The 27,175-nt window shown below is 42.4% G+C and overlaps 1 protein-coding gene across 1 annotated transcript in view; it reads right to left on the reverse strand.

Annotated features, from left to right (window-relative positions):
• NME7 (NME/NM23 family member 7) overlaps positions 1-27,175 on the reverse strand; it is a 297,332-nt gene that overhangs the window by 638 nt on the left and 269,519 nt on the right. The gene's annotated exons all lie outside the window — the stretch shown is intronic.

Here is a 27,175-nt window from a genome sequence, read left to right on the forward strand (position 1 = left end):
AGGGTCTGTACACGGTTCCCGTTTTGGTTGGTGGTTTGCCCAAAGACTTCATCCACATTTTAAGGTTAACTTCATTGTGAAGGAAGACAAAGATCAACTGGTAAACACTAAGTTCTTAAGCTGAGCTGAAGATTCATCATTTTCAACATGGAATACCCACACTAGAATTAGGGGTTCCTATTTCTGAAAACGGAACTTGTCCACAAAGCTGGGCCGAGGCAGCTCTCCCTTGCCTTCGGGCCGGGCGGGGCACGGTGCAGAGCTCCTCAGTCGAAGTTCCCCCCTTTTATGGAGAGATGGGCATTTCTGGCACCACATACTTAATGCCAAGAGCCAGAAACTGCTTACATTGCCACCTTGTCACATCTATCATCCTGCAGATCTGTCTCATATTTTCTTTAAAAGCTTCACTTGAGGCCCCTACTGCTTCTGCAGCAAGTCTGGGATGGCAAGCTGTACCAGAGGGACAAACTCCAGCGCACAGCTCACGCTCCCTGCCGTGGAGTCAGTGCTGACTCAGGGACCCCCAGTGGGAAAGCCCCATCTTTCTCCAGTGCTGCTGGTGGCTTAGAACTGCCAATCATTGGGGTTGTAGCCCAACTCGTAACCACTGCACCAGGAACAGGACAGAACTTGATGGCTGCAAAGTTGTTAGGAGCCCCCTTAACAGTTTCTCAGTACTTAGAAATCGATAAACTTGGCAGTTCACCTATATTGAGCTGGATTTCTCCGGGAAAAGTAATCGGAGGCAGCACTCCAGCAAGTGTGTCTTAAATGTGTGGTTGTGCATAAGAAGGGTCTGAGGAAAGGAACATTTACTCCAATTGGAGGGGAGTTTTCATTTTTGAGGCTGGTCCCTAGTTATAACCCAGACAAGCAATTTCTCACATGTTCTGGGTATCTTCTGAGCTGTCTCATGCCTGTCCTTCAAGATCTTATCTAAATCCTAAGTGCCCATGACCTCACCAGGCCAGCACAATACCAGGCTCTCTGTTGCATGTAGTGCCAGCTCCTTCCTCAACCTTGACCCTGGGGTTTGCAATACCGGGCGCTGGAGGTTGAATGTTTCTTTGACACAGATTATCTGTTGAGTGCCTACTCCGCTCTTTCAAGAGGTACAGACAGACTGGCACGAGCAAAGCAAAGACCTGCCTTTTCTGCAGTTCACAATTTACTGTTAAGTACTTGCATGTTCCTGTCACTCTTCATTCCATACGTTTATCACACCTCTCATCTGGGATTATCAGGTAACTCCCTCTTTAATTAGATAACACATTTCCTGGGTGGAGAGAAAGTATAATTTACCTCCTTTGGGGTTTTCTTGGCACCCCCTAAAAAGGTTTTTCTACAAGGACAGTCAAAACACTCGACTCCTCACATATGAGCAAAGGGACGTATTTCTCAAAGGTGGTTGTCCTTTTGCTGTCAGAGGCCATCCAATCAGTCCCACCCAGTGTCCCTGTGCGCGCCAGGACGCAGCAGTGCCCAGTGCTGGACCATTCGCACAACCGCTGACTGCTCTATCGGCTCTTCTATCCTGCGCTTCTTATCCCCCAAGCACAACAACAATTCAAGAAGGCTGCCCACAGTGACGAGACGCAACAGGTAAACCTCAATATGAAAAAACCTAGGAGACTCAGAAAATATTAAAAGTCAGATCAAGTACAAAGTGTATCGGGGGAGATCAAGTGACAAGGTTTTCATTGTTGAAGGCAGATTTACCATTTTAATCGATAGTCATCGCCAATACGCTGACAACCAGACTATTCCCATCTCTCAATTACAGCGGGAAATCACTGGAGGCTTTCCCCTATGCAGATACTTTTGGCTTCCACTGTCATCTGTAGCCTGCACACCAGAATCTCACAATTTAAGCTCTGATACTATTCCCTTCTTCAGATTTGGATTATATATCTAATTTACAATCTTGTATGTTGGTGTACTTTTTTCATGTGGATTTAGTTGACCTCTCACTTAGATGGCTTGTTTGTAAACAAGCCTTTAAGACCCCAGGTGCTATGCCGATCGCCACACATCATCTAATTTCTTCACCACACTGCTACAGCACCCAAATCTTTAGTGTTTCCTTTATGAGGATGAGTAACGAGCAGGGCCAGATTGTAAGAATGAATTGTTCTTAGATTGGAGCTAGGATTAAGTGCAAGCTCCATACCCATTCCTGGATCTACGTTTTCTATCTGCCTCTGGGCTCCCCTTTGAGACATCCTTGTTTGTTGAAGGTAAAGAATCTTACTGGTTATCACCCTGGAATACAAGGACCTTCTGTTTATAGTGTCATTGATTAGCTCATAATACTATTTTTTGAAACACTATTGAGAGGGAGATTGAACAAGTATAGCCTAACTACATAGTACAATACCTGGCTGATTCACTTATACAGAATAAATCCATATGACGATGTGATTGTGACATGTCTTCTGATCTCTTGTCTGTTGCTTCCATGGGCAATGATTGTGGATCTAAGTAAGACAAAACCCTTGCCAACTTCAATCTTTTTCTCCTAGTTGCAGTCATGTTTAAGCCATCATTGTAGGCACTGCCAGTCTTAGGGAGGGTCTTCCTCTTGAAGAAGAATGCCCTCCAAGGACTGGTCGATTCTGGTGCTATGCACAGTGTGGGGCAACGTCCCACCATCATCACTGCTGAGGAGGATTAGGGCTGTACTTAAAAGATTTGTTTCTTCTTCTGGCAGTCTATGGTATATTCATTATTCTTCACCAGCACCGTAATTCAATGGCATCAATTCTTGTTTTCCATATTCACTGGCCAGCTTTCCTGTGCATACGAGGCAACTAAAAACTACAACTTGGACCCTGCGCCTTCTTAGTTCTCAAAGTGACATCTTCGTGTTTTACATTTTAAAGAGGTTTACGTGGCAGGTATTCCAATACATTATGTCTTCTCTTATTAGATATTGACTGTGGCTCCAAGTAACATGGAAACCTGACAACTTGAATATTTTATTCACTCATCATGATGCTTCTTATTAGTTCCATTGGGAGGGTTTTGGTTTTCTCTGAGTTGAAGTGCAATCCATGTGTGGGGCTGTAGGCTTTGACCTTCCTCAGTAAGTGCCTTCAAGTCCTCTTGACTTTCAGCAAGCAAGGTTGTGACAGCTGCATGTTGCAGACGAGTCTTCCTCCAACTTCTTGGATTATTTGTCCAGCATACAGGTTAAATAAGTATAGTGAAAGGATGTAATTCTCATGTATACTTCCTCCTGATTTTAAACCACAGAGTATCCCCTTGATCTGTTTGAATAACTACCTGTTAGTTTAGTACAGGTTCCGTATGCACAGTTAATTGTTCTGAAGTTCCCAGTCTTTATACTGTTGTCCCTAGTTTGTTATAATCCATAAAATCAAATGCCTTTGCACAGTTAATGAAGCCATAGCAAACATATCCCCGGCATTTTCTGTCTTCTGCTAAGTCTCATCTGAATCTGGCTTGAAGTTTTGCCAGTTCCCTATTTTTGAATTACCTTCAGTAAAATTTTACTTGTATCTTGTATTAATGATGTTGTTTTATAATTTCTGAATCCTGTTAGATCACCTTTCTTTGGAATGGGACACAAATATTGATCGATTTTAGTAAATTGGTCAGGTAGCTATCTCACACATTTCTTGATACAGCATTTCTATCATTGCATATGCTGTTGAAACCTTTCCCGTGGTCACCCATCAATTTCTGAAGCAACGTTTGTCACCAATGCCTTCCGGGCAGCGGATGCGTCTTTCTTCAGTATTCCTGGCTCTTGATCATGTCTCACCTCCAGAAGGGGCTGAGTGCTGACCAGTTCTTTTTGATAAAGTCACTGTTTTCCTTCCATCGTCTTTGGATGCTTCCTGTGAAATGCACTATTTTGCCCATAAAATCCTTCCGTTTTTCAAGTTTTGAATTTCCCTTCAGTTCTTTCAACTTGAGAAATGTTAAGTGTTTTTCCCTTTTGACTTTTTAGCCCTAAGTCTTTGCACATGTCATCGTAACAGTCTTGTTGACGAGCATGTTGAAATGTTCCATTCTGTACTTTGATTCCATCCCTGTTTTCCTGCTTGCTTTAGCAGCTCTAGGTTCAAGAGTAAGTCGCTTTTGACATTCATCTTAGAATGTCCTTTCAATGATTTTTTCAGTCCTTTCAGTGATTTTTCGCTTTCTTCACATGTGCGGTCAAGTCTCTTGACCGTTACTCCACAATTCGCCTGGTCTTTAGTTGTTAGTGTGCAATGTGTCACATCCACTCTCGAGATGATCTCTAAACTCGGGTGCAATATACCCAAGGTCTATCTTTGGCTGTCATGGACTTGTTGAAATTTTCTTTAGCTTCACCTGGAATTTACATATGACTAACTTCACATTAGTACCGTGGCCTTGTTCTGACGGATGATAATGAGATTCTCTATTGTCTTTTCCCACAGGTGTGGTTGCTTTGAGTCCTGAGTAGTCCATCTGGCAAAAATCCATGTTTTTAGTCCCCTTTTATGCTGTTGCAAAAACAGTATTGCCAATGACTAGGCTATGGGTCTTGCCAGATTCTATCATGTGATCTCCAGCTTCTTTCCTATTGCCAGGGCTATATTTTCCATCTGCTGATTGTTTTTGAGTCCAATTTTTGCGTCACATCACCAGTGACTATCACCATGCCTTGACTGAGGGATCAATGGCTGGTGGGAGCCTTTTGGTTGTAGCCGCAGTAAACGCGCTCCCTGTTCTCAAAGGCAGTGTTTCCGAGAGGCCAGATGAGAGCCACCTGGACTGAAAGACACTGGATAGTAGTTTTATAGAGTAAAAAGGATTCTCTTTTCAATTTTTTTAAATCTACCATATCCTCCGAAAGAGAAAATTTCAATATGGTGCTAGTATATCTTCAAACCTTTTCAAATAAAAGGAGATAGGCGTTGGGTTCAGATTTTTTTTTTTTTTTTTTAGGAACGAAACTTTTATTTAAGACACACTTAGATTTTTTTTAAGCCAAAATTTTCAAAATAAGGTTTGATCTATGTTTTCAGTTTATTGACACACAGAAAATATGTTATACAATGACTGATTTCCATTTCAATATTTACACATAAAAATTTCACAATGCAAGAAGGGCGATGGCCCTAGGTGGCCGGCAGCTAACGCCAGGTGGTATTTTAAGAAGATGGCAGCATGTGTCTAGCTAGCCCCTGCTTAAAAAAACAAACTGGCACACAAGTCACTGCTCAGAGTCTAACACTCTTGGGTTCAGAATTTTTAACAAGTAATAATAGCTAGCTAGAGTTTAGTAACTTTCATTGTCATTATACTTATTTTATTACCTGTTCCTAAGGATGAGTAAGGAAAAATATATTCAAGTATAACAGTAAAATAGTAAGTATTACATATGGCACTCAGGAGCCCTGGTGGTATAGGGGTCATGCATTGGGCTTCTAACCAGGAGGTTAGCAGTTTGAGGTCACCTAGTTAACAGTGTGAAACCTTTTGGTTAGCGGATTGAAACCACCAGTTGCCCCTCAGGGGAAAGATGAGGCTTTCTACTGTAAAGAGCTGCAGTCTCGGAAACCACTGGGCCAGTTCTATGCTGTCTTCTAGGGTCGCCACGAATCAGCACTGACTCGGTTGTATTGAGCTTAGAGTACACAGTAATCAGAAACTTAGAGACTTTTTGCTCTAAAGTATAGCAATGGCAGGAGCCAAGATTTTCAGTTCTGTGCTTATGAAGGCAAAATCTAATTTGAACTCTATTTAATGTAGAACAATGGCGTGCCCTGTCTGCTTAAGCTGCTCAAGTTCCCTTATTACTAAAGGGAACTGCTCCAATTCCAAATTAAAACCTTTATCAGTGACCAGAGACAAAAGTCAACTATCAGAATCTTCCAAAGTTCAGTGAAAGCTTATGGTTCTAGCTTCTGAGAGGATTAGTAACACTTTTATATCTGTGTATATTTGGCACATGGAAGTGACTCAAGTGAGGTTACCTTGAAAATCCGGAACTAAAGACAGGCTTTATGAATACAAGGGAAAGTATTCAAGGAAAATTCAAGAATCAAGTGGGTAAACTGATCGTGGTTTCAAGTTCAATGGAGAGAAAAAATGATTCTTCTCTACAAGAGGGCTAGCATCAACCAGACATGTTATCTGCTGTCCTCTAGGCTCTACATTGAGTGAGATGACCAGGAAATAAAGGGATAAGGCAATTCTTCCTCAAACTCATGGCCCCAGTGAGCACTCAAAACCCACCCATTGTAAAGCAGAGAAGAGTGGCCTAAGGTAGAGATCTTGGGCCATGCTTTAATTCTGAAGTTTTCTCTCAGACATTTTTAGCATCAGTCTGTTACGGTACTGACTCTTGCTGATTACTGAATCCATCTATTTAAACTCACTGCCATTGAGTTGACTCTGACTCATCTCTACCCTATAGGACAGAGGAGAACTGGCCCTGTGAGTTTCTGAGGTATAAATCTTTAAGGGGGCAGAAAGTCTCTTAGTTTTTTCCATGGAACAACTGGTGGTTTTAAATTGTACACCTTGTGGTTAGCAGCCCAACTGGTAAACCTCTAGGCCACCAGGACATCTTTGTAGCTATTTACTCACATATGAAGGTCGAGCCTGAGAAAAGGGCTGTATTGTAATAGGAGTGGGACACATCATCTCTGGCTTGCCTTAACACTCCACTCACAGGGATTCAAAAGTATTTTCTGAGAGTCACCACCTCTCTCAAGGTGAATGACGGTAAAATTTCAATATTCACATCTCTAATTTTGACTCTTAAAACAATGGGGTGCTTGCTACTGCTAAGTACTTACATAGATTATGACATGCAATCCTTAAAATTAATTTTGGAACTAAGGAAGAAGAAAGGGAGGTTGTGGGGAAGGGAGGAAGAACCCCATCGCCAGGGAGTTGACCTCAGGGCCACCCCATCTGCTACAGAGCAGAACTGACGTCCACAGGCTTGCCTTGGTTGACATCTTTAGGGAAGCAGATTGCCAGGCCTCTGTTGATGGCACACTGCAAGGTGGATTCAAGTGGACAATTTATCACCTTGGGCTGCTAACTGAAAGGTCAATTGTTCAAACCTAGTGGTCCTGAGGCTTTCTGTTACTGTAAAGATTTAAAGCCTCAAGAAACCTAAAGGGGGCCAGGACAGTTCTCTGCCCGAATGTGTCACTATGGGCAGAATGGACAGATGCCAGGGAATTTTAGCTGAACGCAAACTGTTTCTGACACCCAACTCAAACCACTCACCGTCCTTCAGGTGATTCGGATTCCTCCTGACCCTGAAGGACAGTGTACAACAGGCCCCTAGGGTTGCTAAGGCTATGAATCTTATGGAAGCAGAAGGCCACATCTCTCTCTCTTAACAAGGCTGAGGGACTGACCAGCATCGCTGATCAAGTCAGCAGCTGAGCTGCCAGGCACTGTGCCACCAGGGCGCCTTCTGTCAGCACTCAGAACCTCCATCTCAACTCTGCATGCCGTCTAGACCATTTGTCTCATTGCGACCCTGTGCATCAATGTGGACCTGCCCTCAGGATTTTCTTGGCTGCCTTTTCTATTAGGTCTTTCTCCTCAGAGTTACTGGTTGGGTTCAAACTGCCAGTCTTTGCATTCGTAGCTGTGTGCTTAACCATTGCACCAATAGGACGCCTGATAATTTGGCTTCACAAGGTGGAATGATTGTTTTCATTTTTCAGTGCAAAAGACTGTGATTTGAAGGGATCACAGCCTGTACAAGGTCACAAACCTCTGCGTTGGGGCTCAGGTTCAGCCTGTGCTGAGTGAGCGCTCTCATTGCAATGAGAGTAGCAGTTATGTGTTGACTCCCAGGTCGACCACTTACTGCCACAATGCCCTCAGGCAAGTGGCTCCAGTGCTCTGTCTCTCTGGCACTGTCCACCTCTATAAGCCATCTGCTACACAGGGTTGATGTGAAGAGTAGAGGAGTTGGGGAGACTTCTGGCAGATGGCGACTGAGTAACACATACCAGAGGGAATCCGCAGAAATCAGCCAGGAGAGTTACTAAAAGGGAAATTCAGCACTGCTGGATCACGGAAGGAGCATCAGAAAGATAAGTAGGCACAGACCCACAAGTGTTTGAGGGGTTGGGGACTTTGGGCTTACCACAGTGGAGGCTGGCTGGGGTTACACTTAGCACCTCCACTGTCTCTGCCAGAGCCGGGACCATTTGGAGCTGGCGCAGGGACTTTATCTCAACACAGCCACAGCTTGCTGCCGCCTCTGGGCAGGGATTAAACCCTTGCAGTCCCATGGGCAGGGATTGGCTTAGCTATATTGTTACTTTTGTTTCCCTCTCTTCTCTATCCCCCCCACAATCTGAGTGGGCTTAGTTTTGAATTATTTTTCTACTTTGTCTCTTCCCTGTTCTCTGACATAATACTGCCAACCTCCAGACCACTCCCCTTAGCCTAGGGCATTTACGCCTGCCCTCCACCCAGTTAGGTGAGCTCCACCCTGTGCAGCGTAGCCCAAGGCTGGGGAAAGCCAGACCAATTTCCACCAGGGGATATTCTCAACTTCTTACTGGGGAATTCCTGCTTGTGTGGCTGGGGGAGCTCCTAGTTTTCCTCTGTGGGCCCACTGGACTGAGGGAGCCTTCTCCCGCCTACCTTAGTGCCTCATACGGCCCAAAGCAGTTCGGCCAACATTCGCTAACATTCCAAGCTGCTGCAGGAACCTCTGCCCAACCTCCGCAGTGATCTACCAGGCCAGGGAAATTCCGCCAAGCATTCACAGGGTTCTAGACCAAATCAGGCAACCCACCAGTCTTTTGGGGGCACTCCCCTTGAGTGTGAAGCCACAAGAGGATAAAGTGTTAGGCTAATTCCATAGTGAAATTAGCAGTAGGCAGTTCAAAGAAGCATTCCTATGAGTCTCCCAGAGACAGCACTGCTCTTCAACCCCCTGGAAAATGGCACCTGGCTCCTCTAAATCATGGAAACTCAAACAGCAATCAGACCCAATGACCTCAACAAAAACCGGAGAAACAAAAGGCAATGGCAGAAGATGTCCTGAGCCTAACGGACATGCATAGAAGAAGCAGACATCGATCTGCCACAGAATTAAATTTTCAGAATGCTGCCTGGAGTTATATAGGATATGAGGGAAACAACAGAGAAAAAGGATGAATTGATAGAGGAGATAAAGCCCACATACCAAAGGGAGATACAAGAGCTTAGGGAGGATATAACAAAAAACAGTAGCAGACACACAGACCTTGAGAATTAACTGGAGGAAGCAGAGAACCACACCAGTGACTTGGAGGACAGCCAAGCAGACTTTAACAAATACGAACAAAAATCTAATAAGATCATCAGAGAAGCTGAAGCAAACCTAAGAGCTATGTCTGATGCTATGAAGAGGAACAACATTAGAATAATTGAATTACTGGAGGAAGACAAAATAAAAAAGTGATATGCAACAATAGTGAGAGAATTCTTGGAGGAAGACTTCCCCTGCTTAATGAATGAAAACCAGGAAACCATTCAGGAGGCTGAAAGAACATCAGCTAGACTGAATCCCAAGAAGTCACCAAGGTACATAACAGTTAAACTATACAACTTTGAGGAAAAGAGAAAATTCTGAGAGCAGCTAAGGAAAAACAAGCAATCACATTAAAGGTTCCCAAATAAGAATATGCTCAGACCTATCAGCAGAAATTATGAAGAAGAGGAGAGAGTAGAGTAACATATTCCAAAAATTGAAGGAAAACAATGCAAACCCAAAAATACTCTAGGCAGACAAATTATCGATAAGGACAATCTCAAAGAATACGTTAGAAGAAACCCAGCCCTACAAAAGATCCTTGCCGACCAAGTATGGGAAGAATTACAGCACTCACCAAGCATAAATAAGAGACCACCACATAATATAACCCCACGAAGAGGGTAACAAAGAGAAAATAAACTCCAAGGTAGCATTGGCTTAGGATGGAAAGAAGTCAATAATGATACACACACACGCACAAGGTCAACACACTAATAAGAAAGTAAGGTAGGAAAATAACAGACACAAAAGGTATAAGATGACATCAAAGAGTCCACAGATGGAGATGATAACCCTGAATATCAATGGCCTGAACTCAGGCATTAAAAGACTGAGGCTAGGGGGAGGTGGGGCGAAAGGAAATAGTGTTAACAAACGCAGGGACAAAGGAACAGCAAATGATCCAAATTGGTGGTGAGGAGGGTGTAGGAGGCCTGGTAGGGCATAATCAAGGGTAATGTAACAAAGAGGAATTGCTGAAACCTTGGTGGGGAATGAGCATGATAATGGGACAGGAGGAAAGTCAAGGGAAATATCGGAAAGAGCTGGGAAACAAAGGGCATTTGTATATATGCAAATATATTTATATATGAGGATGGGGAAATATATGTGCATATATTTATAGGTTTAGTATTAAGGTAACAGAAGGACATTGGACCTCCACTTAAGTACTCCCTCAAAGCAAGAATACTTTCTTCTATTAAATTGGCATTCTATGATGCTCACCTTCCTGACACGATCGCTGAAGACATAAGCAAATGTGCTGAAGAAAGCTGATGGTGCCAGGCTATCAAAATATATAGCGTCTATGGTCTTAAAGACTTGAAGGTAAACAAGCAGCCATCTAGCTCAGAAGCAACAAAGCCCACATAGAAGAAGCACACCAGCCTGTGTGATCACGAGGGGCTGAAGGGATCATTATCAGATATCAAAGAACAAAAATTCATATCACTGTGTGCTCACCTCCCTGATACGATCGCTGAAGACAAATTGGGAGTTTCAGCAAATATGGTGAAGAAAGCTGATGGTGCCAGACTATCAAAAGATATAGCGTCCTGGGATCTGAAAAGCTTGAAGGTAAACAAGCAGTCATCGAGTTCAGAAGCAACAAAGCCCACATGGAAGAAGCACACCAGCCAGTGTGACCGCGAGGTGTTGAAGAGATGAGGTATCAGGCATTAAAGAACAAAAAATCATATCATTGTGAATAAGGGGGATTGGGGAGTGGGCCCCTAAAGCCCATCTGTAGGCAACTGGACATCCCCTTACAGAAGGGTTGCAGGGAGGAGACGAGCAAGTCAGGGTGCAGTGTAGCAATGATGAAACATATAACTTTCTTCTAGTTCCTAAATGCTTCCTTTCTCCCGATCCCACCCCTGACTATCATGATCCCAATCCTACCTTACAAATCTGGCTAGACCATAGGATGTACACTGGTACAGATAGGAACTGGAAACACAGGGAATCCAGGACCTGTGATCCCTTCAGGATCAGTGGTGTGAGTGGGGATACCAGGTAAGGGGGTGGGGGTGGATGGAAGGTGGGGTGGAAAGGGGGAACAGATTACAGGGATGTACATATAACCTCCTCCCTGGGGGACGGGCAACAGAAAAGTGCGTGTGAAGGGAGATGTTGGACAGTGTAAGATAATTTACAAATTATTAAGGGTTCATGAGAGAGGGAGGAGTGGGAAGGGAGGGGGGGAAATGAGGAGCTGATGCCAGGGGCTTAAGTAGAAGGCAAATATTTTGAGAATGATCAGGGAAATGAATGTACAAATGTGCTTTACAAAATTGATTTATGTACGGGTTGTGATAAGAGTTGTATGGATCCCCAATAAAATGATTAAAAATAATAATAAAAATAAGGGAGTTATTAAACAGGTGATATTTACAGAAGACATTTAAAACGGTTCCCAGTAAATACTACGTAATCAGTAACACAATCATCAGTTTATAACAACAATGTGGTCCCCTGCTGTGCAGGAATAAAACGCTGTGTTTCCAGAGCCACTCCAGCCTGCTCTGAGAGCCCACGCTGCTAGGACAAGCCGTGTCCACCAGAGGTGGGCCGACATGAGTCCACATGGGTGACAAAGGCAGCCTGAATGGCCCTTGTTGATTTGGAGTGGTCTCACTTTACTTGACTCCATCAAATGTCTTGATAATTACTTCGAATTCATTTCTAATATCCTTTCTTATTCTATGAGGGGGTTTCATATTTTTGTGAGAAAATTCCATTGTCTAAAGGTTTTGAAGCCTAGTCGTATCTATAGCAGAGTGGTGACATTAAAGGTTAGAACAGAACACAACCAATAAACATATTGATCATTCTACTGTGGATATATTCTTTTAGGGTGCATTTTCAAGATTAATGCTTCCAGATCTGAGAAGAGTTTAAGCAGGGAGACATTTATAATAAATTCTGTTTTGGGAGCTTTATAGCACAGGAATATGAAGGTAGAGAGTGACAAGGTCTATTTACTCTTCATGCTTCCCTTTTCTGTATATGGAGATTTTGGACAAGTTAGGGCCAGCAAAGTGCCTGGCTCTACTGCAGGTCAGAATGGCCATGTGAGTAATATCTGACAAGTATGCAAATGTTGTCAGGTAGTATTTCCAAGAAGCCCCTTCAAAGGGGTTCATACTCAAGGGGAAATAGATCTATGTGTATATATTTATAGGTTTAATATTAAGACAGTGGATGGACATTGGGCCTCTACTCAAGTACTCCCTCAATGCAAGAACACTTTGTTCTGTTAAAGTGGCATTCCATCATGCTCACCTTCCCGACAGGATCACTGAAGACCTAAGCAAATATGATGAAGAAAGCTGATGGTGCCAGGCTATCAAAAGATATAGAGTCTGGGGTTTTAAAGGCTTCGAGATAAACAAACGGCCATCTAGCTGAGAAGCAACAAAGCCCACGTGGAATTAGCACACCAGCCTGTGGTATCACAAGGTGTCGATAGGATCATGTATCAGGTATAAAAAAACTGATCATTGTGAATGAGGGGGAGTGTGGAGTGGACACCCAAAGCTCATATGTAGGGAACTGGACACCCCCTTACAGAAGGGTCGCAGGAAGGAGAAGAGCCAGTCGGGGTGCAGTATAGCAAAGATGAAACATACAACTTTCCTGTAGTTCTTTAATGCTTCCTCCCGGCCTCCACCATCATGATCCCAATTTTACCCTTCAAATTTGCCTAGACCAGAGCATGTACACTCGTACAGATAAGAACTGGAAACACAGGGAACCCAGGACAGATAACCCCCTCAGGATCAATAATGAGAGTAGTGATACCAGGAGGGTAGGGGGAAAGTGGAGTGGAAAGGAGGAACTGATCACAACGATCTACATATAACCCCCTCCCTGGGGTACGGACAACAGAAAAGTAGGTGAATGGAGACATCGGACAGTGCAAGACATGGAAAAAAAATAACGATTTATAAATTATCAGGGGTTTGTGAGGGAGGGAGGGTAAAAAAATGAGAAGCCGACACCAAGGGCTCAAGTTGAAAGCAAATGTTTTGCGGATGATGGCAACAAATGTACAAATGTGCTTGACACGATGGATGGATGGATGGATTGTGATAAGAGCTGTACGAGCCCCCAATGAGGTGATTAAAAGAAGGTGTGTGGGGGAGGGGTTCATGCGCATCAGGCCTTGCCCCTTTGCTCGTCTCCTTTCAGCCTGCCTGGAAAAAGCACATGGTGGTGGAAGCATCGCCAGGATGCTTCTTCAAGCAAGTCTGTTAAAGGTTTCATCTCACATCCGTTGGACATGTTGTCAGGAAGGGCCAAATCCAGGAAAATGAGCCCATGATTGGCAAAGACGAAGGTCAGCACACAAGAGGAAGCCCCTCAATGAGGTGGACTGACCCATCGCTGTTGGGGAAAGGCTAAGATTTTTGCAGCACCTCCAACCTGAGTCCTTGAGCTGCTGATCCAATGCCCGGAGTCACTGCTGACCTGATTTCTTCTTATATGGCATGGGGAGAGCTTCTAATTTGTTCTATTTTTGGCATTTCTGATTCTAGTAGCCAAATTCTTACCTGATATAAATAACATTAACCACCACAACAAAGGTAAATCTAAGCATGCTGTCCTAAATGCTTTCTATTCTTGACTTAATACATTATCAACCTGTCCATCTCTATTCTGTCTGACAGTTTAGGACACTGGGGTTTATATCCTATAGCTAGCTAAAGAAGCAGAGCTGGGATCTGAATCCAGGCAGCCCGTGAAAATTATTTGCTTTCCACCACTCTCCTAATTAAAAGGCAAAGGGGCTTATTTGAGGTCCTGGGGTTATTGCTATAGTTATTTATGGTAAACACAGACCTCCAGTTTATAATCTTCATTAATGATATTTAAAACATACAGAACAATGTCTACAAAGAGGGAGGTTCATAGAACAGTTCCTGAAAGCAAGTCCAGAAAGAAATGTGTGGGCCCAGAACCTCCTGTCCTGGGTCAATCATCGTCCATGTACTGCACTAGTTTAGGATTATCGCCTGACCTTGCCATCATCCTTGAAGGGCTTGGGATGAGGCCTATCTTCACTGACTCACCCAATCTTGCCCTTTTAGAAGAACTCATTACCAAGGGAGCTAATTAGCAGCAGTGTCAGTGGTGTTTTCTTCAGTGCAGGCACCAGGCCCACCGCTTGGGACCTACAACTCCCGTAACACAGATGGAAATGATGTGCCTTCATGCTTGGGTGGATTTGGGTAAAACGAAACAAGACAAGCCTCCCCAACCCCCTGAATATGTCTATGAGATTTCCAGGAGGACGTTTCCAAAGCCTTTCTAAGCACGGAATAACCTTCCAGACCACAACTGAGCTTTAGGTTAATCCATAACACAACTGTGACTTTATAGGAAATTTGGGGATATTGTTTATTCTGGTTAAGTCAATGGAACATTAATTAAATCGTCTGGAAAATAAGAACCACAGAAATTAGGAGCAGACAGTAACCTGAGAGAATGATGAACCTTTTTATAGAAACGGGCCATCATTGGCTTAGACCCATGTTGTTTACTTTCACGGTGTAGACTGACATCCTTAGTGCAATCAGATATGGCAAGCCCTGTAGCTATGAGACCCAAATTGCCTTGTCCCTTCAGATCTCTCTAAGATCCCTCACTCTGGTGCCAAAAGCCATTACCTGGGTAAGCGAGCTCCTTTCCTGACTTCCCCCTGGCGTCAAGAGGCTCCTGGAAGTATTCCCTTCTGGGTACAGTGTCACACTGCCTTCTCTGGAAGGTTTCTTACTGGGAAGGACTTCTCATCTTATGAAACCCCAACCAAACACTGCCAAAGAACTTGTGGCATGTACCTGCCTTGCATGGCCCCATCTCTTCCTTGATCAGCTCCCACATCCTCAAACTTACCACGTTCCCTTAATTATACTCTTTTCACTTTTCTATGTACTGGTCAATTTTTAAGGATGAACAATAATATATATTACCAAGGCTTGAAATGTTGAGTTCACTGAAAACAATATTAAATCTAAAAAACTTAGTGAAAAATTGAGTAAGAAGAATTATTTTGCTTTATCATTCCCCCCATCATTATTGTGCTAACAACTGGGAATACAGCTAAAAAGATCTAGAAGAATCCAACTCTCAGGAGAGTAAAACAAAAAATAGTGAAACAAGCAAATACATATACTATATATGTATACATATATGTGTATACACACACACACAAATGTTATTAGTGCTTTGAAGAGCATGTTAGAGGCCTTGGCTCTGGCATCTCTGTATCATGAGATCATAAAAAGAGTGGTTGACAATGATTGTGCAATTACCCTTGATATGACTGAATGAATTGTATGATATGTAAATTTTGTGCCAGTAAAATTGCTGGGAAAAATAAAATACTTGGGGGAACAAAGGGTGATTGAGAAAGGTCTATCTGAGAACATATTTACATTGAGCTCAGGAATATTCTAGCAGCTAAATGACAGATTAATCAATGGGCATTCGAGACAGGGAGATTAGCAAGTAAAGCCTGACATGAGAGTCAGTTTGATAAGCCTGAGGGCGAAAAACAAAGAATGAATGAGAAAACAAGCTAACAAAAAGGTCATTGTTATGGAAACAAATCATACTTTGAAATGCTGACATGCAGTTTCAGTATAAGGGAAATGGAACACTGATAAATGTTTTAAGAAGACTAATAGGATATGGGTTATACTTTCAGAAGATATCCTTGGCAGTGGTAGGATAAAAATTAGGTGGGAGTCGACTGCAGGGTGGTACTGGATCTCTGTTTCAAAAAAAACTCCTGATACATAATTAATACTAAATAATACTTGGAAACAGAATGACTAAAGCTAGAGGCTCATTTAGGAGACCTTGCTGATATGCAGGCAAGGGATGATGTGGCTGAGACGAGGGTAGTGGCAATAAAGATGGGGAGAAGAAGAAAGAGCCTAAATGCATTTTGGAGGTGGAATCATTAGATTCACATTTGGAAGGTCATGCAAGAAGATGATGTCAATAATATTTCTGAGATCTTGGCTTTAGTAACAATATGAATGGTGATGCCACTTAACTGGAATGAAGAAATATTTGCTTGACTGTGGGTGTGTGCAGTGTGGTGTGGTTGGAAAGGGTAAAAGAGATGTTTTTGTACGTAAACTGGACATGCTTAGGACAAACCCAAGTTGAATAAGAGGTACCGGTTTTTTTTTTGAGGTACCGGTTTTCTAACTAGCCTTGCACCTCGGTTTATCTTCCAATCCGTTTTCTTTTACTTACATCATTCATTGCTTAGAAAACAAAATATAACCCAGTACCACCTAAACCCAACCTACCATTCTAAATTCTACCCTAATTGCTTGCTGCTTTTGGATTTGAAACTCTAGTTACTGCCATTTCAAAGAATTACCTGAATACTTCATCTTATGTCACATTTTTACATCTTTACACCTGAAGTTTCCTTTGGCCATAAAGTTCTCCTGACTTTTCTTCTCCCACCCCTCCTTCTGGATGCAGAGTCCTGGCTTTTAGGCATCGACCAATGGGGGCTGTGAGTCGGGGTGAGTGTGCTTGACGAGTGGTTTGAACTGTTGTATGCAGAGTTGAGGGTCTGAAAGGTAACTCCCCCACATAACTAAAAAATTTCAAAAATTACTACTACAAACAACAATGAAAATATCCATATGGAATATTAAGCAACTGATAATTTACCAGACTGATTACCGCAGAAGTTATCATCAAGGGTCACCGAATATTTACTCTTAAAGGCCAGAATAGCAAATATTTTAAGCTCTGCAGACCACTAAAATCTCTGCCGCAACTGCTTAGCTCTAACAATGCGATGTGAAAGCAGCCATAATCATTGTGTACAAAACATAAAACAAATGACCACAAACACGGTTAATCATAACTCAAATACATCACAAACGGGGATTACCTGTGCAATCATGCTGATAATACACAAGAAAATGTATTTTGCCTCAAGTTCTATCTAATAAGTAAACACCTTTACATGTTTTACCAAAAAAATCTAACTGAAAGCAATAAAGGTTCCATAAAGCTGTATGTTAGCGTAAAGATTATACCTGGAAAAGTCCACATGGAAGAAGCACATCAGCCTGTGCGATCACGAGGTGTCGAAAGGATCAGGTATCAGGCATCATCAGAACAAAAAAACCCTTACAGTAGTGAATATGGGGAGGGGAGAGTGCAGACTACAGACCCAAAGCCCATGTGTAGGCCACTGGACATCCCCTTACAGAAGGGTCTCAGAAAGGAGCAGAGCCAGTCAGGGTGCGATGTGGCAACGATGAAAAATACAACTTCCCTGTAGTTCCTAAATGCTTCCTCTCCCCCTGACTCCCCAACTATCATGATCCCAATTCTACCTTGCAAGTCTGGCTAGACCAGAGGATGAACACTGGTACAGATAGGAACTGGAAACACAGGAAATCCAGGGTGGATGATCCCTTCAGGACCAGTGGCGTGAGTGGCAATACTGGGAGGGTGGAGGGAAGGTGGGCTAGAAACGGGGAGCTGATTACAAAGATCTACATATAACCTCTTCCCAGGGGAATGACAACAGAAAGTGGGTGAAGGGAGACATCCGACAGTGTAAGATAGGACAAAACAATAATTTGTAAATTATCAAGGGTTCATGAGGGAGGGGGCAGTGGGGAGGGAGGGGAAAATGAGCTGAAGCCAGGGGCTTAAGTGGAGAGCAAATGCTTTGAGAATGATGAGGGCAATGAATGTACAAATGTAAATTGTACTTTACACAATTGATGTATGTATGGATTGTGATAAGAATTGTGTGAGCCCCGAATAAAACGATTAATAATTTTAAAAAGTCTCCAAAAAAGATTATACCTGGGTACATGGTACAAATAATATATATTTATACTTGGATAAATGGTAACACTAATGCATATTTGTATCATGTAGAAGTTCTCGGTACTTAACAAATGCTAAAAACAATGTGAATTGAATCCAAACATAATACAAATTCACCTTTTTTTTTTTGGTGAGTTGTGCAAGGTTTTTTGTTTTTCTTTTCGATTTAAAAAATTTAAGACCATGGCCTGATTCAGGAATGAGGGTGGAAATACACCCAGTTTTAATCACTGTACAAAGTTCTATCAATTGATAGAGAGAACAGGGCATGGGGACTAGCGAAAGGGAGAAGTTCTTAGGTGTCTTAATTGATAGTTAAGCCTTTGCAGGTTCTCACCACAGCCCTGATCTAAGGAAAACAGTCTCAGCTGATTCCAGGGGACTTTGTTTCCTACAAAGATTAAATGCATGAACTTTGTATATGGGCTTTTTCACTGATGCTACTTAAATATTATTATCCTGCAAAATCACTTTGTTTATACAATATTTTAGAGCCACTTCTCCATTTTGTTCTGTGCCAATAAATTACTCAATGTTTAACAGGTACTGAATGCCTCCCCTGCCCACACTTCTCGTCCTCAGCAAGATTTCCGTGGCAGCCAGCCTCTCAGGAGGACCCCCCAGAGCCACATCACGCAACTTCTGTGGTTTTTGGTGGTCCCCTCCTATGTGGAATATGACTCGCCGGGGACTCTAACCAAGAGAACATGGTGGAAAGGAGACTGTGTCAGTTCTGCAGCTAAGCCTTTAAGAAGGCCCGACAGAGAGGACAATCCTAAAAGCAAAAGCAAAGAAATAATAAAAATGAGAGCTGAGATACAGGAGAGGGCAAACAAGAGAACTATGGAAAATATTAATGCAGCTAAAATTTGGATTCTTTGAAAGGATTCACAGAATTGGGAAACTGATGGCAAACCTAACAAAGGAAGGAAGGAACAAATTTCAATAGCAAGGATGAGAAATAAAAAAGAGGACATTACAATGGCCCCTAGTGAAGTCAAAAGGATAATTGAACAGTACTACAAAGGCCTACACTCTAATGAATTCAACAACTTGGAAGACATGGACAGATACCTGGAAAAGCAATCCCTCCCTACACTATTCCAGATGGACGTCAAGAATCTCAACAGACCCATAGAAATAGAAGAAATACACAAGGTTATCAAGGGATTACCAACAACAACACCCCCTCACTCCCCCACCCCCACCCCCATCCCCAGGCCCGATGACTTCACAGGAGAATTCTATCAAGCATTCAGGGAAGAACTGACACCAATTCTACATAAACTCTTCCAGAATATAGAAAAAGGCAGAAAACTCCCAAATTCTTTCTATGAAGCTAGTATAACTCTGATACTTAAAACAGGCAAGGATCTGACAAGAACACAAAATGCTGGCCAATAGAATATAAATATATATAAAACAAATAATTCACCATGACCAAGTGGGGTTCATACCAGGGATGCAGGGGTGGTTCCATTGACATGAAAAATTATAGGAAACACATAATATGGATCGATGCAGAAAAAGCATTTGACAACATCCAACAGCAATTCCTGTCTGAGACACTGAGAAGATAGGAATGGAAGGAAAATTCCAATATATTGTACAAGTTATGTTTGAATAACTAACAGCCAATGTGGTAATCAATGGAGAAAAGACAAAAACTATTCAACTGAAAAAGAGGAGCAGACAAGGATGGCCCCTGTCCCCACTCTTATTTAACATTGTACGGGAGGTCCTAGCTAACAACATACGGCAAAGAAAAGGCATAAAAGGTATTCATCTGGGGAAGGAAGAGGCAAAACTATCATTATTCTCAGACGATATGATTTTATATAATGAAAATCCCCCAAATTCCACAAGTGGAGTGTTGGAAGTGATAGAGAAATATGGCAGAGTGGTAGGATATAAGATCAACAAACAGAAGTCTATTGGACTGCTGTACACATCAGACAAGATCACAGAAGATGCGATTAAAAAGGTAGTATCCTTTACAATAGCCAAGCACAAATAGAAATATTTAGGGATGTACCTGACTAAAAACTCAAAAGATCTATATGAGGAAAACTATAGAACACAATTACAGGCAACCAAGAGTGACCTCAACAAATGGAAGAATATCCCATGCTTGTGGATTGGAAGACTCAATATAGTTAAGATGTCAGTTCTGCCAAAGGCTCTATATAAGTTTAATGCAATCCCGAAACAATTACCTTCATCTTTCTTCAAGGAAATGGAAAAACTGACTACCAACTTCATATGGAGAGGGAAGAAGCCCAGAATTAGCAGAGAACTCCTCAAGAAGGACAAAGTGGGAGGGCTTGCTGTACCTGACTATAGCATCTCTTTTTTTTTATTAAACATTTTATTAGGGGCTCATACAATTCTTATCACGATCCATACATCAATTGTATAAAGCACATCTGTACATTCTTTGCCCTAATAATTTTCTTTTTTTATATTTTATTAGGGACTCATACAACTCTTATCACAATCCACACATATACATATATCAATTGTATAAAGCACATCCATACATTCCCTGCCCCAATCATTCTCAAGGCATTTGCTCTCCACTTAAGACCCTTGCATCAGGTCCTCTTTTTTTTTCCCCCTCCTTCCCCTTTCCCCCCTCCCTCATGTGCCCTTGGTAATTTATACATTGTTATTTTGTCATATCTTGCCCTATCCGGAGTCGCCCTTCCCCCCCTTCTCTGCCGTCCATCTCCCAGGGAGGAGGTCACATGTGGATCCTTATAATTAGTTCCCCCTTTCCAACCCACTCACCCTCCACTCTCACAGCGTCGCCCCTCACTATAGCATCTCTTATACAGCCACAGTGGTCAAAACAGAGTGGTTCTGGTATAACAACAGATATTCAGAACCATGGAAAAGAGCTGAAAACCCAGAAATAAAAATGTCAGCACAGACAACTGATTTTTGATAGGGGCCCCAAAAAATATCAAATGGGAAGCAGATGCCCTCTTCAATATGTGGTACTGGAAAAAATGGATATCTACCTGCAGAAAAGTGAAGCAAGACCCTTACCTCACTCCATGCACAAGAATAAACTCAAGGTGGGTATCACACCTTGAGGTGGGTATCAGACCCCAAACTATTAGGGCCATCAATGAGGGAATTGGGACAAACCTGAGAACTTTGGCGCAGGGAATACACAGGCTATCAGAAATAGGGAAGGACACAGACACAGAGGAGGCACAAATTGACAAATGGGATATACTGAAGATAAAACACTTGTGTACTTCTAAAGAATTCACCAAGAGAGTAATAAGAGAGTTCACGGACTGGGAAAACATCTTTAGCAATGACATATCAGACAAAGGACTTATTACTAAAATCTACAATACTTTGTAAGCTTACAATAAGAAAAAAAACAAACCTGCCTACTGAGGAGGTGGGCAAAGGACCTGAACAGAAGTTTCACAGGGGCAGAAATCTGAATGGCCAATAAACATGAGAAAATGTTCCCGATCATTAGCCATATGAGAAATGCAAATTAAAACAACAATGAGATACCACCTAACACCCTCAAATATAGCCAATTCAAAAAATCAGAAAGCAACAAGTGTTGGAGGGGCTGTGGGGAGACAGGAACTCTCGTTCACTGCTGGTGGACCTATAGATATGTGCAGCCACTATGGAAATTGATTTAGCAATATCTAAAACAGATGGAGATTAAGTTACCATATGACCCAGCAATCCCCATACTGGGCATATACCCAGAAGAGGCAAGAAACAAACCACGGCCAGACATCTGTGCTCCAAAGTTCATTGCGGCACAGTTCACAATTGCAACAAGTTGTAAACAACCCAAATTTCCATCAACAGACGAATGGATCAAGAAACTGTGGTACATACATAGAGTGGAGTACTTATGCTAAGAGAAGTAAGCGAAGCACTAAAGGACAAGTACAATATGAGTTCACTGAGGTAAGCTTAAAAATGCAAAAGGAGCATAGGGGAAAAGCTACTATATACATATATTCCTGGGGTGAGGTCCAGGTACTATGGCAAGGGCCAGACCCAATCCAGGGATATATTAGGGCAGCCAACTAAATAGGAGGGGGGAAATAAGGGAGGAGGAAAAAAAGACATGGGTAAGGGAGGAGCAGGGCACTAACCCACCCACGGGGAGGGTATTGTTTATAACTCCACAGGAGAGGGAGAGAGACCAGGCTTCAACCCAATCCGCCAAGACATGAATACAACATACCGGTATGTGGCAGGGAACCAATAGCGAGGTCTGCGGAGCCTGAACCAATCCCAACTATGTGGGACCCTCCACCCCCTCAAAGAATGCACTTCAGAGGACAGGACTGAAGCTACAGCTTGTGGAGAGGGGCACGTCTGATTAGAGCACACAGGAGAAATGAGGAGGGATGGAGAGTAAGGAGAACATATCCTGGCCCATCAAGTCCTGAGGACGATATTCTTGCTCAGAGCAGACAACGCACAGAGAGGACTGGCTGGCCCCACCATGAGACACGATGTCCCTCACTGAACCATAGCGCTGCAGGGGACAACACTGGAGACACAGTAGGGGAATTGTGCACAATCTGACCCCATCACACTGGGGCAAAACACTAAGGGCATGCAGCAGAGCAGCAAGGGGAGCAAAGTGATGAAGTCCTGGGGAATCCCCAAAATAGACTTTGTAGTCAAAGTGTGCCACCCCATCAGACTCTACTGGAAAATACTTGTAAAGGCTAACAAAGAGACCTTAACTATTTATAGGCTTTTCCATTTTTGTCAGTGGTTTTTTGTTGTTGCTATTGTTTTGTTGGTTTTCACTTCCTTTGTTGTTGTTGCTTGGCTTTGACTTGTTTTGGCACTTACTGATGTCTCTGTATGTCTGTCTAGATAAGATAGGCGGGATCAACAATTTGGAGACTAAAGAATAGACTGATGGTACCTGGGGAATATGGGAGAAGGGAAGGTAGGAGAAAGGAATGGGGGGAGGGAACCAACCCAGGGTCAAAGGAACAACAAGTGAACTAAAATCAATAGCGAAAAGGGCATAGGATGCCTAGTGGAGCTCAATCAAGGGCAATGTAGCAGTAAGGAATTACTAAACCCAAATGAAGGCCAGACATGATGGTGGGACAGGAGGGAAGTAAAAGGAAACAGAAGAAAGAACCAGGAGGCAAGGGATATTTATAGAAGTCTAAATACAGGCAGGTAAATATATTTATGTATAATGAGAGGGGGATAGATCTATGTACTTATATCTATATGTTAAGAATTAAAGTTGCAGATAGACATTGGGCCTTGACTCAAGTACTCCCTCAACTCGAGAACACTTTGTTCTAATAACGGAGCATTTTGTGATGCTCACCTTCCCAACATGATCGCTGAAGACAAAGCAGGTGCATAAGCAAATGTGGTAAAGAAAGCTGATGGTGCCCAGCTATCAAAGGATATATTATCTGGGGTCTTAAAGACTTGAAGATAAACAAGCGGCCATCTAGCTGAGAAGCAACAATGCCCACATGGAAGAAGCACACCAGCCTGAGTGATCATGAGGTGTTAATGGGATCAGATATCAGGCATCTAAAACCCAGAACAAAATCATACCCAATGTGAATGAGGGCGTGGAGGATGTGGAGTTGAGACCCAAAGCATAATCTATAGACAATTAATTAGACATCCCCTCACTGAAGGTTTACAAGGAAGAGATGAGCCAGTCAGGGTGAACCACACAACTTTCCTCTAGTTCTTTAGAGTTTCCTTCCCCCCCACTATTAAGATCAGATCAGACCAGATCAGACTAGAACATGCACACTGCGACAGATAAGAGCCCACAACACAGGGAATCCAAGATAGATAGACTCCTCAGGGCCAACAATGAGAATAGAGATACCAGGAGGATAAGGGGCAGGTGGGGGAAGAAAGGGGAAATGGATTACAAGGATCGACATATAACCCCCTCCCAGGGGGATGAACAACAGAAAAATGGGTGAAGGGCAACAGAGAATAATGTAAGATAGGATAATAATAATCTATAACTTATCAAGGGTTATGGAGACAGGGTGGATGGGGAGGGAGGGGAAAATGAGCTGATATCAAGGGCTCAAATAGAAAGAAAATGCTTTGAAAATGATGATGGCAGCATATGTACAAATGTGCTTGGCACAATGGATGAATGTATGGATTGTGATAAGATGTAAGAGCCCTCAATAAAAGTATTTAATTAAAAAAAAAAGAGGCCTGATAGCTTCTGCTTCTGGCAACCCCAATTTGTGATTCACATGAAGAAGTGTGACTGTCTCAGAGGCCATTGTGTGAAGAAGAAACCCTGGGTGTGTATGGAGAGAAACAGAAGCTATGCTGTACCATCTAAGCCAATTTTTCTAACTCTGGTCTACCATGAGATCAGATATGTGAATGAGTCACCTTGAACAGTCTCTAGCTGAACCATCAGGTGACTACAGTCTTAGCCAAGCAAAGCCAAAAATACCATTCCGCTAAACCCAGTCAACCACAGAATTTTAAGATATTACCATGATTACATTTTTAAGCCATTAAGTGTTTGAGGTCGTTTATTATGCACCAATAAATAATCAAAACACTTCGAACTATAACCAATGGTCAATCAACCTATGTGTTTTCTACAGAGAGAAGGGAGTGTGAGCCAGAGAAAAATCACTTTTTTTGGTAACCAAACAAAAACTGGGATTTGAATCTGAGCATTCTTGTTTATGAGCTATGGGCTCTTGGTAAATAATTTGCTACTTCTAAACCTCAGGAGATGACAGCTGGATTGGAGCCTTGAATGACTGCTTTAGCATTTAATGAAATCATGTATGTATGTCTAAAATATTGTTTGAAATACAATAGAAACTTGACCCACTGCCATCAAGTCAATTCTGACTCTTCTTGACTCTGTGGGACAGAGGAGTGCTGCCCCTTTGGGTTTCCGAGACTGTAACTCTTTATGGGAGTAGATAGTCTCATTTTTCTCCATAGAGTGGCTGGTGGTTTCTAACTGCTGACCTTGTGGTTTTCAGCCCAATGCATAACCACAATGGTACCAATGTGTTAAAAAAAACAATAGGTATTCAGTAAACCTTATTTCATTCCCCTTTGGAGTTTTCATGAAAAGAATGTAGCGTGTGTTAAGTAAATGTGGGCACATTGCTAGGGTTAAATTATCCCCACCCACTACTGCTCTTCCTACTTTCACAAGATAGTGCACAGTTTCCCAGCACCTTCTGGAGGAGACCAATGAACTGAAAGAGTTGGATACTGTAGCCTGGTGTCCACCTTAAATGTATGCTGAGAAACAGTTAAGGTAAAATGAGACAGTAATAAATTATTGCTGGCAAAGACAACAGAAAGGAACTACTATGTACTAATCACTTAGTAGGAGAGAGGGGGTAAGAAATGATAGAAGTTAGGTAAGTCCCGTTGTGCGGACTGACTGGTGATGACCATTTGGTATCTGCCTGTGTTCAAGTCTTAGTGTAGTAAGAGGTGCAGGGAAGGACAAATAACTTCAACAAGAAAAAGACACTTCTAAACCATACACAGGGAGAGATAAGCGATCATTTCCCACCCTCTTTCTTTTGAAGAAAGGCGCCTGGAAGTGTCGTGGATTATGAGTTGGGCTGTGTGGTAGTTACATAATTTCATGTCAACTTGATACATAAATGTAGGGGGGCAGTCTAGCCTGTTAATCAGGTCTCCCCCTGATGATGCCTCCTTGTGGGTGTGGCCTTCACACGAGAATTCTGGGAACTTTTTTCTCTCTATGCCTCTCTTCCTGTGGACAAGCCACATGGAGACTTGTTGAGCCCTGTGAGACTCTCTTGCTCTGCTTCACTGTACTGCTGTGGAGTCACTTAGAGAGCTGCTGGAAGACACACTGACACCTGTGAGAGCCTTGGAGATGTTCCACCACCACTGGATCCACAAGACTTTGGACCCACTGATCTGTGATCTTCCTGCATTTTGCATCATTGCATGTGACGATGTTCGAGTCTGAAGAAGGATTTTTGGATTAGTCTTAGGCTTATGGGATAATGGATTCATGGACTTCATCTGGACTGGGCTGCAGTATTCTCCTACTATATAACTACTTCTTGATATAAAGCTGTCTCTTACACATATATATGTCTCTGGATTTGTTTCTCTAGCCAACTGACCTAACTCAGGCTGCTAACCACGGGATAATCTGCCAGAGAAAGATGAGGCTTTCTGCTACCATAAAGATTTACCACCTTGGTAGCTCTATTCTAAGTTATAGGATCACCGTGAGCTGAGAACTGACTATATGCCAATGAGCTTTCGTTTGAAAATCTTAGAATGCCCAAGAATACTGAAACATGGAAAATGATTTGCTTTGTTGGGGACCTCTTCTTTCATTACCGTAAATCATTTCTGTGATGTCAACATCCAATGAGAGCTCTTCGGAATCTTCAATTTATGGGAGAATGTCAACCCCACTGAGCAGAGAGGATATTAGAATTCAAATTTGCCATAAAATACAGAGTGAGTTAGGAACAAAAATGTCAAAAGTATGAAAATCAAATATCACCTTCATGAATCTTCTGTCCTGGCAGCACAGAAAAATTTCTTCTTGTCTCTATCAAAGGCCAGATTTTGCTAAGTGAACGAGAAACTGAAATACCTTGATTAAATCCACCACTTGCTTTTTGTTACACCCAAAACACACCAGACTAAATTCCCTATGTTGGTAGCATCTTTTAAATAACGATATTTCCCATTTTGCATCTTCCCAAAGTATCTCTCATATTGTTGACACACCCAAGTAGCTGTATACAGGACTGAATGAATAGGTAAGTTGTAAAGGTCAAGGAAGGAGGGATTACTTAATTAAACAGGCAGCCAAAATGATATTATGAAAAATTAGAGCTTATTTCCATGAGTATATGACCTGGGACTAACTCCTTTTAGTGAACCATGGGGCACATACTTATGATGGAGTGAGATTTCTTAATATGGCTCTTCTACCCCAAT

Source organism: Tenrec ecaudatus, chromosome 1, assembly GCF_050624435.1.
Source record: "Tenrec ecaudatus isolate mTenEca1 chromosome 1, mTenEca1.hap1, whole genome shotgun sequence".
Lineage (NCBI taxonomy): Eukaryota > Metazoa > Chordata > Mammalia > Afrosoricida > Tenrecidae > Tenrec > Tenrec ecaudatus.